This window comes from Lontra canadensis, unplaced genomic scaffold (assembly GCF_010015895.1).
Source record: "Lontra canadensis isolate GAN:19392208 unplaced genomic scaffold, GSC_riverotter_1.0 scaffold121, whole genome shotgun sequence".
NCBI lineage: Eukaryota > Metazoa > Chordata > Mammalia > Carnivora > Mustelidae > Lontra > Lontra canadensis.
In genome coordinates, this window is record NW_022631115.1 from 1802509 (window position 1) to 1814356 (window position 11848).

Consider the following 11848-nt stretch of genomic DNA (forward strand, 5'->3'; position numbering starts at 1 on the left):
TGTGTTTTATTTTGTTGGAGATTTTCATGTGTAAAATGGCCCCAAAACATAGTGCCAATGTGCTGTGGAGTGCCTCAAGGGCATGAGAGATATGATGTGCCCTACAAGAATATACCTGTGTTAGAAAACTTCATTCAGGCACAAGTTATAGGGCTGTTGGCTTTGAGTACAAAATTAATGAATCAATAATATATATTAAATAAGTGTCTAAACAGAAACACACATAAATCAGGTATGTATTGACATGTTGATAAAATATTGTGACCAGAGACTCACTGGACCCTAACTTTGTATCTTCCTTAGAAGCAGTGGTTCAATATTCACTATTTTAGTATTCATGGTGTCTTTATTGAACACAACTACTGTGAATAACAAGATATGAATCTCAGTCTCTCTCTTTCATTCTCTGTCTCTGTCTCTCTTTCTCTCATAGTATATAGATATAGAGACATAGAGATAGACATAGATATAGAGATAGATAGGGTTTTAAGTCAAGTTTATAAGAAATTTTTTGACATGCAGTGTGTGCTGGGCACTCATGGACTAATCATGGACACCATGAGGTAGGTCACTTTCAGAACTTATATATTTTTTTAAGATTTTATTTATTTATTTGGGAGAGAGAGAGAGAGAGAACGAACACAAGCAGGGGGAGCAGCAGGCACAGGGAAAATCAGGCTCCCTGCCAAGCAAGCAGAGAGCCCGGTGTGGGGCTTGATACCAGAACACTGGAATCATGACCTGAGCCCAAGGCAGACGCTTAATGAACTGAGCCACCCAGACACCCCTCAGAACTTAGTTTGAAGATTAGTGTCTTATTTGGCCATGGAAATGGTAGTGCTGAACTTCAAACTAAGTTCTGTCCTACTACAAAAAATGAGCACTTTCTTCATCCTTTTTAGGTTTCTTTATTGACTTATACCTTGGAACTAATTAGTGCTTTAGTTAGGCCAGCTTGTAACGTCCATAAACAAAGCACAGATAATAGGTAGAACCTGGATGTCTAATTTTTAGTCTTTTAGACAGAACTGAACTTCACTATAAGAAAATACATAAGAGGTGGTCTTACCCAATCACTTATGGGTCAAATATTTTCCAAGATGTCCTTGTAACTTTCTTGGGTAGCCTGTGTTCACCTTTTGCCTCCTGACTCTTTGATCAGACAGTTTTGACCTCCCCTGTCATTGTTTTCTCAAAAGCTTCCTTTGAGATTGCTCTCCCCTTGGGGATTTACTCTAAATTAACATTCCTTGTGACCACTCCTCACTGTAGATGCCCCTGGTGCTGCTGCATGCAGAGCTCTACGCAGGGGATCCATGGGCACCCAGACACCACCTTCAGTTCCTTCTTGACCTGCCAGTCTTACCTTTTCTTTCTTCTTTATTTTTTTCTTCTCTGCTTTTTCATTTTCCTCCAGCTTATTTAATTCACCCTGATATAGACTTGTTCACCAATTCACAAGCAATTCAGAAAGTCATGTTCATTTGGGTGTTAAATTAAAAAAGAGAGAGAGAGACTTTATGAACTCCTTATTAAAAAGTAGTAGATACTTCTCTTTTTCATGTAAATCTCATGTTATTGGTACAAAGTTGTCAATTTGAAAGTCCTTAGAAAATATTATTATTTTTTTTTGGTTTATCCCAGACACATTTACATTATGAAATAATTGTCCTATGCATTCTAAAAAATTGCTAAATTGAATCCATGGCCAATGCTTAAAAATCACTCTCTGAATTCATGCAGTTATTTTAATGATTAACCTTGTAACATTTGTGATGGATATTTGCATTAATCCTTTCATTTCAGAGCTGGGAAAGGGGCTGCCACAGTGAGGACTCAACATTACATCTGTTCTTCGCATACCCTTTTCCACCAGAGATGTCATATACACCTACGTGGATGAATAAAATTTATCAAGGCTTTTCCTGTAAGCACTTGTCTCTCGCAGGTGGAAGTACGAACAATAAATCAAGTTTTTGGAAAGAGCTGGACCTGTGTTTACACCAAATGTATAATTACTAGTATAGAAGCACTTCAAGTGCATTCCTTACTTAAGAGTATTTTACTCCCAATTGTTTGCTGCCAAATAGAAATTTCAGTTGCTTAAGGAGTGATGCTAAGGAGCTTGTGGATTCTGATAACATGACAAAATGAATCATGAGTAGTCACGTGTTTTATGAGCTAGAGGTTTCCTAGAAAAATAAGCTTTGTCTTCATTTTATAGGAAGGTAGGAACAACACAGCAGTGTTCTAAGATAATACATGCTCAGCTCTGCACTGTGTGCAGTTCCTTCCAGGGCCCTGGGCTTGCCTGGGGCCTCAAGGAGGAGAGACAAGTGACTGTTCCCTCATCACATGCAGTATCATGTGCCAGGTTCTCTGAGTGCAGGATCTGTTTGGGTCTGACCTTTTAATTATGAGCGTTTGAGTTGAGAACTGCAACATTACACAGTGAATGGTGCAGTCTTCTAGTGTCTTGAGTAATATAGAGCGACTTCCACAAGTTCTCAATGTCCAGCTCCTGGCAGCATGTACTTAAGCAGTTGAAATATTTTGTGAAGTTACAAAAGCATTAGGCATTATTGGCACAGAAGAGATTGCCCTGCTCTTCCTGAAGGTGAGCTGAATTGATTTTACATCATCTAGGACGTAGATCACAGAGGGATAAAATGTCACTATGCAACATAAATGGCATTACAAATAGTAATAGTAATGACAATAGTTTTTATTGTGTGCAAGTCACTTTACATAATCTCTGATTCTTAGAATAATTCTGCAGAAATAGTCATCTTAATACTTATACACATTTGGAAATGAAGCTTCAGGGAGATTTAGTTATTTGTTTCATAGCTAATGAGTATTTGAAACGGGAATTCAAACCCAGGCATTTCTGGTTCAACTTTCCACTACTGAACCTCCAACTTAGCTCTTCCTTCCCTTATTTTTTCTTGCTTGCATTCCTTCCTTTCTATCAAATCAGTCAACAATTTTTTTATTAGATTGCTAAAGTGATCCAAGCACCCAGGCAGACTCTTGAAATTTTGGATACAATGTCACTTTATTTCTCAACAAATTCCCACTCTAATAGAGGATACAGACATGAAAAATAATAATTTTGTTAAAATAGGAAAGTTAACAAAGAGAGAAGTATAAAGTCCCAAGGATAAGGGCCCAAAGAGGATCAAAGATGAACAAAAGCTGACCCTGAGGTGGATGCCAGTGGGAGAGGCCTGTCTGGACAAGCGCGAGCATGGGCAGGAGAGGAAGCCAGGGATGAAGTGTTAAGAAGATTAGAGTACAGCATGACTGCAGAGTATGAGTGAGGAGTAGTGGGGACAGGCAAGGGCAGTGGCTGCAAGCCCAGTCCCAGAGTCACATGGGCTGGGTGTGCTATCCTTGTGGTGTGACTTGAGCGATGGCATTTTCCTTCTCATACTTCAATTTCCTCATCTGTAAAGATGGGTTATAAATAATGGTGCCCACACCTGGGTGGCTCAGTGGGTTAAAACCTTTGCCTTTGGCTCAGGTCATGATCTCAGGGTCCTGGGATTGAGCTCCACATGGGCTCTCTGCTCAGCAGGGAGCCTGCTTCCTCCTCTCTCTGCTTGCCTCTCTGCCTACTTGTGATCTCTGCCTGTCAAATAAATAAATAAAATCTTAAAAAAAATAATGGTGCCCATTTCATAGGTTGACATGAGGAGTAAGTGAGTTAATACTTGTCACTCAATTCAAAGAGTGCCAGGCATGTGGCATTTTATGCAGTGAGCTTGAACAAAAACCACCCTGGCTATGCATGCTGAAGGCAAGTTATTGAGGTTTTATGGGCCAGGCAAATGTCCTCAGACTTGGACCTGATTAAAAGGGAAGACACTGAAAGTCTTATCCAATGGAGGAAAGGGACTGGCTTTGCTTTCCAGAGGGTTGCTGTGGTAGCAGCATGGAGGGAGATGGGGTTGCAGGAAGATGGGTCAGGCCAGCCCTGCCCACTGTGCACCTGGGGACTCTGCATGCATCACTATTTAATTGAGGCTTTCCTCTTTTTATAAATGCCTAGCTTTCCCAAATGGCCAATTTAAAGGAACAGCAGTGATTTGGATGTGTAAACTTAAATATAGTCTCTTTACCAGGTCATATCTCACACTAATGTGGCTTTATGTATTTTTCTGAATGTTTAGAAAAGAAAGCTTGCTGTAAAACATCATTTGCCATATTAGAAACCTCCTGGAGAATTCAGGGTTTAGCAGATAATTCAGTTTCACCCACACTGAGAAACTAGAAAATTCAGTTATAAAAACTTTTCTTTTATAGTGATAAATTTCAATGGGAAAAATATATTCATAGAATAAAATTTTGTTTCTTAAGTAAATTACTCTCAGACTCGTTTGTTAAGTACATTGTTCTTAAATTAGTTTCCTGGCACTTGTGGGTAGGCAAGAAATGAGTTGTTCCACATTTTTTTTCTTTCAATAGGAACCACTTGGGAAAAAACATTACCTAAAAAAACTCAGAAATTTCTCTCCTTGGTGTATATAGCCATGGAAATGTATACATGTGGAACACAGAGATTTGTTCAAGAATATTCACAGCAACATTATTTACGCTAGCTCGTATTTGGAAACTACTCAGATGTCTGTTACAGCAAAATAGATATGTGTTTTGTGGTACATGTGTGTGATGAGTTCTAAAGAACACTGAAATAGAGTGAACAATAGATACATTCAGCAGCAGGGTGAGTCACAAACTTAAAGTTGAAATAAGAAGCCAGATACAAGAGAATATATATACTATGATTCTATTTATATAAGGTTAAAAAAAACAAACTAGTGTTAGAAGTCTGCATTGTGGTTACTTTTGGTGAGAAGGGGGTTCATAATGATTGAGCAAATCACAGCTGGAATTTCTGGGCTCCTAGCCCCTTTCTTTATGTGGTAGTGGTCACAGAGGTTTTCATTTCCCCACTCTCTCTCTCTCCCTCTTCTCCACTCTCCCTCCTTCTCCTTCCCTTCTTCCCTCACCTCTGTGTTCTGCCTCCTCCCTCTCTCCCATCTCCCTATCCTTATCTCTGTCTGTATCTCAATTTATATCTATTTGTCTTTTTTCATGCCTCTGTGCCTTATTTCAACATGCTTTTTTAATAAATAATATTCTAGTGTTTTATGCATATTTTTCTTGTGATATAAAACCTCTCTATACAATGTTAGACTTAAAAGATTAGGAAAAAAGTCATAATTATTGAGCTAAGAGAATATTTCAACTTTAGAATGCAATATAAATCATCAGCGCTAGAATGATGGTCATGATGTACTGTAATTGAATGAAAACTTTGGAACTGTAATAACACAACATTACACTCCATCTCCTTTATTTTTTAGGCAACATTATTTTTTTTCTTCATTTTATTTTATTTCTTTTCCGTGTTCCAAAAGGCAACATTCTTAATTAGTAAATACAGTAAACTGCTGGTGACCCTATTACTTTTGAAGTATATGGAATAAAAAACTTTCACTGCTCAGCACTGAGTCATACTGAACTCTTTCAATGTTTGAAAATCCTAAAGGGCATGTTAATATAGACATCTGTGATATATACAGTGTGATAACAAGGTCAAGGTTCTGTGCTATGTCACTGATGCATGCTTATCAGCAAGTCTTTGCCTAGCTTCATGTAGTTTTTGGCTTGAGCCAAATTCATCATGTCTAGAAAGGGTAGGAGGATATGCTTTTTGAGTAGCCGGTTTTACCTACACACACAAACACACACATGAATATTATCTCCAAGTAAATGCACACATGATTCAAACATGAACATTTGTCAAGGCACACAAAGATTCAGGCTTGGAAGAGATAATAAACCGATAAAGTTTTTATTTGGTCTATGTTTGAAAACTATAGGCTTCACTATAAAGAGTTTTTGTCTCCTAAACAGATATGATTTTTAAGAGCTTTAAGACACAATTGGTATTATCAATCTTTTTTATAGCCATTCTGATGGGTGGATAATAGTATCCCACTGAGTGGTTAAATTTGGTTGGTTTTGTAGTTTAAAAAAAATGTTTATTATGGAAATTTTTAAACACATATGAAAAGTAAAGAGAATAGTAAAATAAAACTGATTTACCTAACATGTAGCATCAACAATTCTCATTACATTGCCCATTTTATTTCTCTATGTCCCTGCTTACTTGCCTGTCCTTCCTCCCCCACCAGGGTCACTAGGAAGTATACCCGAGAAAGCAGGAGTGTGATCCTTTAACCATGATGTACTATATACTATGAATGTGCTGGAGGCTGTGTTTTTGTTATTTTTTTAAATGATCTAATATATAGTCTTTAAAAATTCTCCAATATGAATAATTTCAGACCTATATCCATTTATAGGAATATATGAATCACAGGACTTTAGAAAACCTCCAAAAATGTCCATATCTTAAATTTTTTCACATCAATGAAAAATGTTTTTAGATTTTTACTTGGTAACTTGATTGCTAAATTCAGAATATCATTTTTAATGGTGTCCACATATTATTGATATATTTTTAATGTTTACTTTTTTCCCTCAGATAAAAATAAATCATGGACATTTTACCGCATGAAAATAACAAATTACTCCTGTCTCCTTTTGGAAATATCCAGTGTTAGCTATTTATTACGTTCCTTTTCAGATTTTTCCTGTGAATACATTTTACATAGTTAAGGTCATACTTAGTGTTCCAATATTTTTCAAAGCTTGGATAATATCCAGGATTTTCCTTTTAAAGGAAAAATGTGAATAACCTGGTTTGAAGATCTCTCAGGGGCCAGGATCCTAATTATTTTAAAAACTAATTTGAGAGTAATTTACTTAAGAAACTAAACTTTTATCCTATGAGTATATCTTTCAAGTCAAAATTTCACTGTGACAGAGAATTTTTTATAACTGATAAAGTATATTTTTGATTATAATTAAGAGCGAAATACACTAATAGTGTTCTAGAACTCACATTTTCTAGGGACAACAAAGCCCATTTTGGAAAACACTGGACTACTAGATTAATAATTCATAATTACAGGTAATTAATCTTTATTTCAGCTTTGAATTGGACCTTCTTGTCAAGTACACCCTTACCCAGAAGGATAACACATAGCAACAGGAGGGAATGAAATGGATCTGACTGGGCCTGGAGGCCACGGGGGAGAGTGAAGAGTGATTTACAGGTGGTGCTGTCTCAGCTGAGTTGTGGAGGTAAATCGGGGCTTATGTGGTAGGGAAAGGTCAGGTAGGAGATGGTATGACCTAAGCATGGAGGCAAGTGTTGGTGGTCAACTCAGTAAGATAGGAGAGGAGTACTAGATGAGCACCTAGCATCTGTGTTGCAAGGGAAGGTGTCCTACATTTTCCCCAAGCAATCTGGAGCTGTTGAGGAGTTTCAGAAGTGTTTAGTGGCAGGATTAAAGTCAGGATTGGCTTCTGTGTAGTGGTCATTAGGAAGCTTTCACCAGAGTAGAAGGATCGTTCCTAGCAGCCTCTGATGGTTACCCCTCTTCCTATATGGTCCTGGTCTAGAGACTCAGACAAGACTTAGGGTGCAAGTTCCACTGTTCTCTGTTCAGGCAGCACTACAGGTGCACAACTCACAGGAGGTCTGAATGTGGGAGCATATAGCAAAGCTGCTCATCTGGCCTTCTATCAGATGGCTGGTTTTCCCCAGAAGTCTTAGAGTGGCATATCCCAGGTCTTCCTCTGGGCATGCATTCCCTTTTGGTAGAGTACATCCTCACACCAGCCAGATGCTGCTCCACTCTCTTTTGCTAGTCATGGAACACCAAAAGCTTTATTCTTGGTATTTCATTTAAAAGAAACAAATATTTTAGTATGTACCTACAAAATTATAATATTCCATATGTTTTTCCAAAAACATATGGCCTGGGTTACAGTCTAACCCTGAGGAAAGGAGGTCAAAGGGAGACTCTTGGTTAGGACATGTCCTCTCTCCTTGGGGCTCACAACAGCAGGTGGGGAGGAAGGTTTGGCCTGATTTCCATGCTGTTTCTCTCAAGCCAGCCGTGTGGGGAGACAGCCTGATGTCATGCAGGGAGTGGGGCTCTGGCTCTGCTACTTCTGGCTTGTCCCAGCTCCATGGCCTGGCAAGTGACTTAGTGTTCAGTTTTCTCCTCTGTATAATGGAAATAGTAACAACTCCACTTCCAAGGATTTTCATGAGAATAAAGCAAGTTATTTTATTAAGATTCTTTGAACCATGTTTGAAAATTAGCACATTACTTCTTTATTGTGATGTAGGCATTTGCCCGTATTTGTTGAATAAGTATTTGCTGAATAGATGAGTAAGTGAGAAAATGAATGGAAAACATGGTGCCATTTTGCTTATGACTTACTTTATGGTCTGTAATTGCATAGGCTGACATACCTTATCAATATATGGCTTATAAACATACACTCTCACACTCACACATACAGCATACACATGTCCTGCTAGAAACAATCCAATCACTTATTTTAGTGGATCAGTGAGCACTTTGCCTCATTCTGACTACTATCATTTGCTCTCCTGTGCCTTTGTTCTTAAGTGAGTCCATGAGGGTGAAGCACTGGATACTATTTATTCACCATGAAAAGTGCCTGGGAATGAGACCATGTACAGTGTTCATGCAAACTCAGTTTGAAGAGTTATAAGGGTTTGTAAAGATTGCTTTCAGTCACATAAATTTAGAGCGTGTGCATCTGGAGTGGGGTGGGGTGAGATTTGACTATTAGACTTACAATTTGTGGTTGGATATATTGGCACCCACTTGTGTTGAATGTCCTGATGGTCCTGGGTTGTTGATGTCACCTGCTTCCCAGCTTCAGCCCCCGAAGTTAAGATGCTGTGAGTCAGTGTGTGGTAAGCACTCAAGAACATAGGCGGTTAGCTTGTAAGCTCAGAAACAGGAAAGCTTCCACTGATTCTAAAGGGAATGACCATCACTGTATGGGGCTGGAGGGAGGGAGCAGGAAGTTGGTCAGAGATCTTTTCCCTTTGAGGCAGGTTAATATATCACTTCTAAATTAAGCATATGGCTATATTTGGTAATGCAAGATGTAGGGCTGAAGAATAAGCAACTTACTTTATGCAAACAGATTAGCATATCATGTATACAAGTTAGGTCTTTGCTGTTTCCGGGCTTTGGGCCCAGCATGGGAGCTCACCCATCACTGTCTGACATAGTGCTGAAGCCAGGTTCTATCATCTTTCATGGGGACAAAAAAACCTAGTTTGAACGCACATTCCTAATCATTTTCAAGGTTGTTTGCTTCTGGAGACTTTAAAAAGGATTTCTGTTAGAACACTGGGGTAATTTAATGTAAAATGGTGTCAGTAGAATCAGTAGCAGCGCTCATTGTGTCTATGGGTAGCCCTCCTAGTGGGAGTGAAAGAAGTGCCTGGCAAACAACACATTCATTGTAAGTGGGGCCTCCTTCAGGGCCCTCCGGGGCTGCACAGTGGGAGATGATGGCCCCTGGCCACAGGATGGGTAATTTCATTGGTTCCACTCACTGGTCACAGTGGCACATGCTGGTCAGTCATACCCCAGTCGGCAGGCCTTGGAAGTTAAGAATGTCCATGACAGCATGTGTTATCTCTTGTCTTCTCAATGATGGCCATTCTAACAGTAGGAATGTAAACTGATACAACTATGGAAAACAGTTTGGAGAACCTCAAAAAATTAAAATAAATCCCCATATGATCCAGCAATTTCACTTGGGGAATATATCTGAAGGAAACAAACAAACAAACAAAAAATTCCAAAGATATCAGCACCCTCATGTTCACTGCAGCATTTACAATACTTGAGACACAGAAACAAGTGCCCATTGATAGAGGAGTGGGTAAAGAAATTGTGGAAATCTTATTCAGCCATAAAAAATGTGGAAATGCCATCATTTGTGACAACATGGATGGACCTTATTGGCACTATGCTAAATGAAATATGTTCAGAGAAAGAGAAATACTGTATAATCACACATATAGGTGGAACCTAAAAGCAAAAACAAACTCCAAGAAAGAGATCAGTCTTGTGGTTACCAGAGGTCAGGGGATGGGGAGAGGGGTGTTGGAAGAAAGATGGTCAAAGGAGCAAACTTAGAGTTACAAGGCAAATAAGTACTAGGGGTGTAAATTACGGCATGATGACTACAACTAACACTGCTCTATGGCATACAGAAAAGTTGTTAAAAGAGTAAATCCTAAGGAGAGTATTTTCTTTCTTTTTCATCACAAAGACTTTTTTTTTCTTTTTTTCTTTCATCACAAAGACATTTTTTTCTTTTTTTCTTTTTATTGTATCTACATGAGAAGATAGATGTTAGTTGAACCTATTACAATAATCATTTCACCATGTGTAAATTAAACCCTCACCTCAAGCTATATGCATTATACATATGAGGTGATGCATGTCAAAAATTTCTCAATAAAACTGGGGGGGAAGAAAGAGCTCCTGTATCTTTGTTTGTTTGTTTGTTTGTTTTGATTTTTGCTGTCGTCGTTGTTGTTTAGCTTCTACCTCAATGCTTTGCTGAGACCAGTGTTGGTACATATGAGGCCCATGAGTTGAGCTCCATTTCCTAGAAACCATCCACAAGGTTTTCCTTGTAGACATCATCAAGTGTAGACAATCTGGATCCTCTTGTCCTGGTGGCAACCTTTAGGGCTGTTCTGGACAGCAAGGAAGCTCCAGACAGATTTGCCAGTGGCAGGATCCAGCATGGATGGGCTGTTTGCAGGTAATACTGACTTTGAGCTATACCAATTCTACCTGCATCCCATTGAGCTCAGCAAACACCTGATCTGATGATGCCATCTTTTCATAGGTGACTAAGGCACAGTTTCTGGGTGTGTCCATGGAGAGGTCAATGATGTTTCCAAAGGGAGAGAAGGCCCCACGGAAGACAGTGGGCATCAGAGAGTATTCCCCTTCTGAGGGGCCCTACATTCAGGGAACGAGTCTGACCTGTGGAAGGGGCCTTCTGGTTTTTGATAGAGTTCCCTGTCTTTGTTCCCATTCTGCTCATAACTGTGGTTGAGGAGGGGAGGCTGAGGAGCGGACACTAACCCATTTTTCAGAGGGCCAGTCAAAGCTCTGAACAAGAAACTCACCAGCCCCTAGGCCCTCTGCCTCTTCTCCAACTGGCCTCAAGTCCTGAAGCCTGTCACTGGAAGACCCAAAACGCTCAGAGATTTCCCTGGGGCAGATATGCTCTTTTGGAACAGCTGGAAAGTGGGGACTGGATCCTTCTCAGGGTCCATTAACTTCCCCACTAAGGTTCAAGAATAGGAAGTGACAAATGAAGCCTGAGTTCTTGGTCTTAGCCTTGAAGGCACTGATGGCTCCTGACTTCACCAGCTGGTTGCCTTGGCTGGCTCTGCTGCTACTAGTTTATTTCTTCAGAGCCAGCGCTGCCTTTTTCTTTTCCTTGAGCTTGTTGAATTTCTTCTGCAGAGTCTCTTCCTCCTCACTCAGTCCAGGAGTAATCACCAATATGGTGCCTCCAAAGAGGGTGGTAACCAGCATTCAGTGGTCTCCAGTGCAGCCTTCACAGACCAAAGGCTCCTGTAGATCTGCAGATGACATGTGGTGGCAAAGGTCCTAGTAATCTTGGAGATGCCAAAGGTGCCACTGTTCCTCGATTTCCACAGCACCCAATCTGAAGTAATATGAAAAAGGAAGCTCGCTTTTCTGATGGTTTTGAGTCATCATTGTAGAGAAGAAAACAAGGCCAACATAATGCATAGTACTGATCCAAACTAGATTGCAGAATTAAGGCCAGGGAAATCTCTGGAGACTTGGATATTATTACCAGGGAAATTCTTTTG

At 39.6% G+C, this 11848-nt stretch overlaps 1 pseudogene; it reads right to left on the reverse strand.

The window, feature by feature from the left end:
- Positions 1–10599: 10599 nt before the first annotated feature.
- Positions 10600–11546, reverse strand: LOC116857256 (annotated as a pseudogene).
- Between the last annotated feature and the right edge of the window lie 302 nt (positions 11547–11848).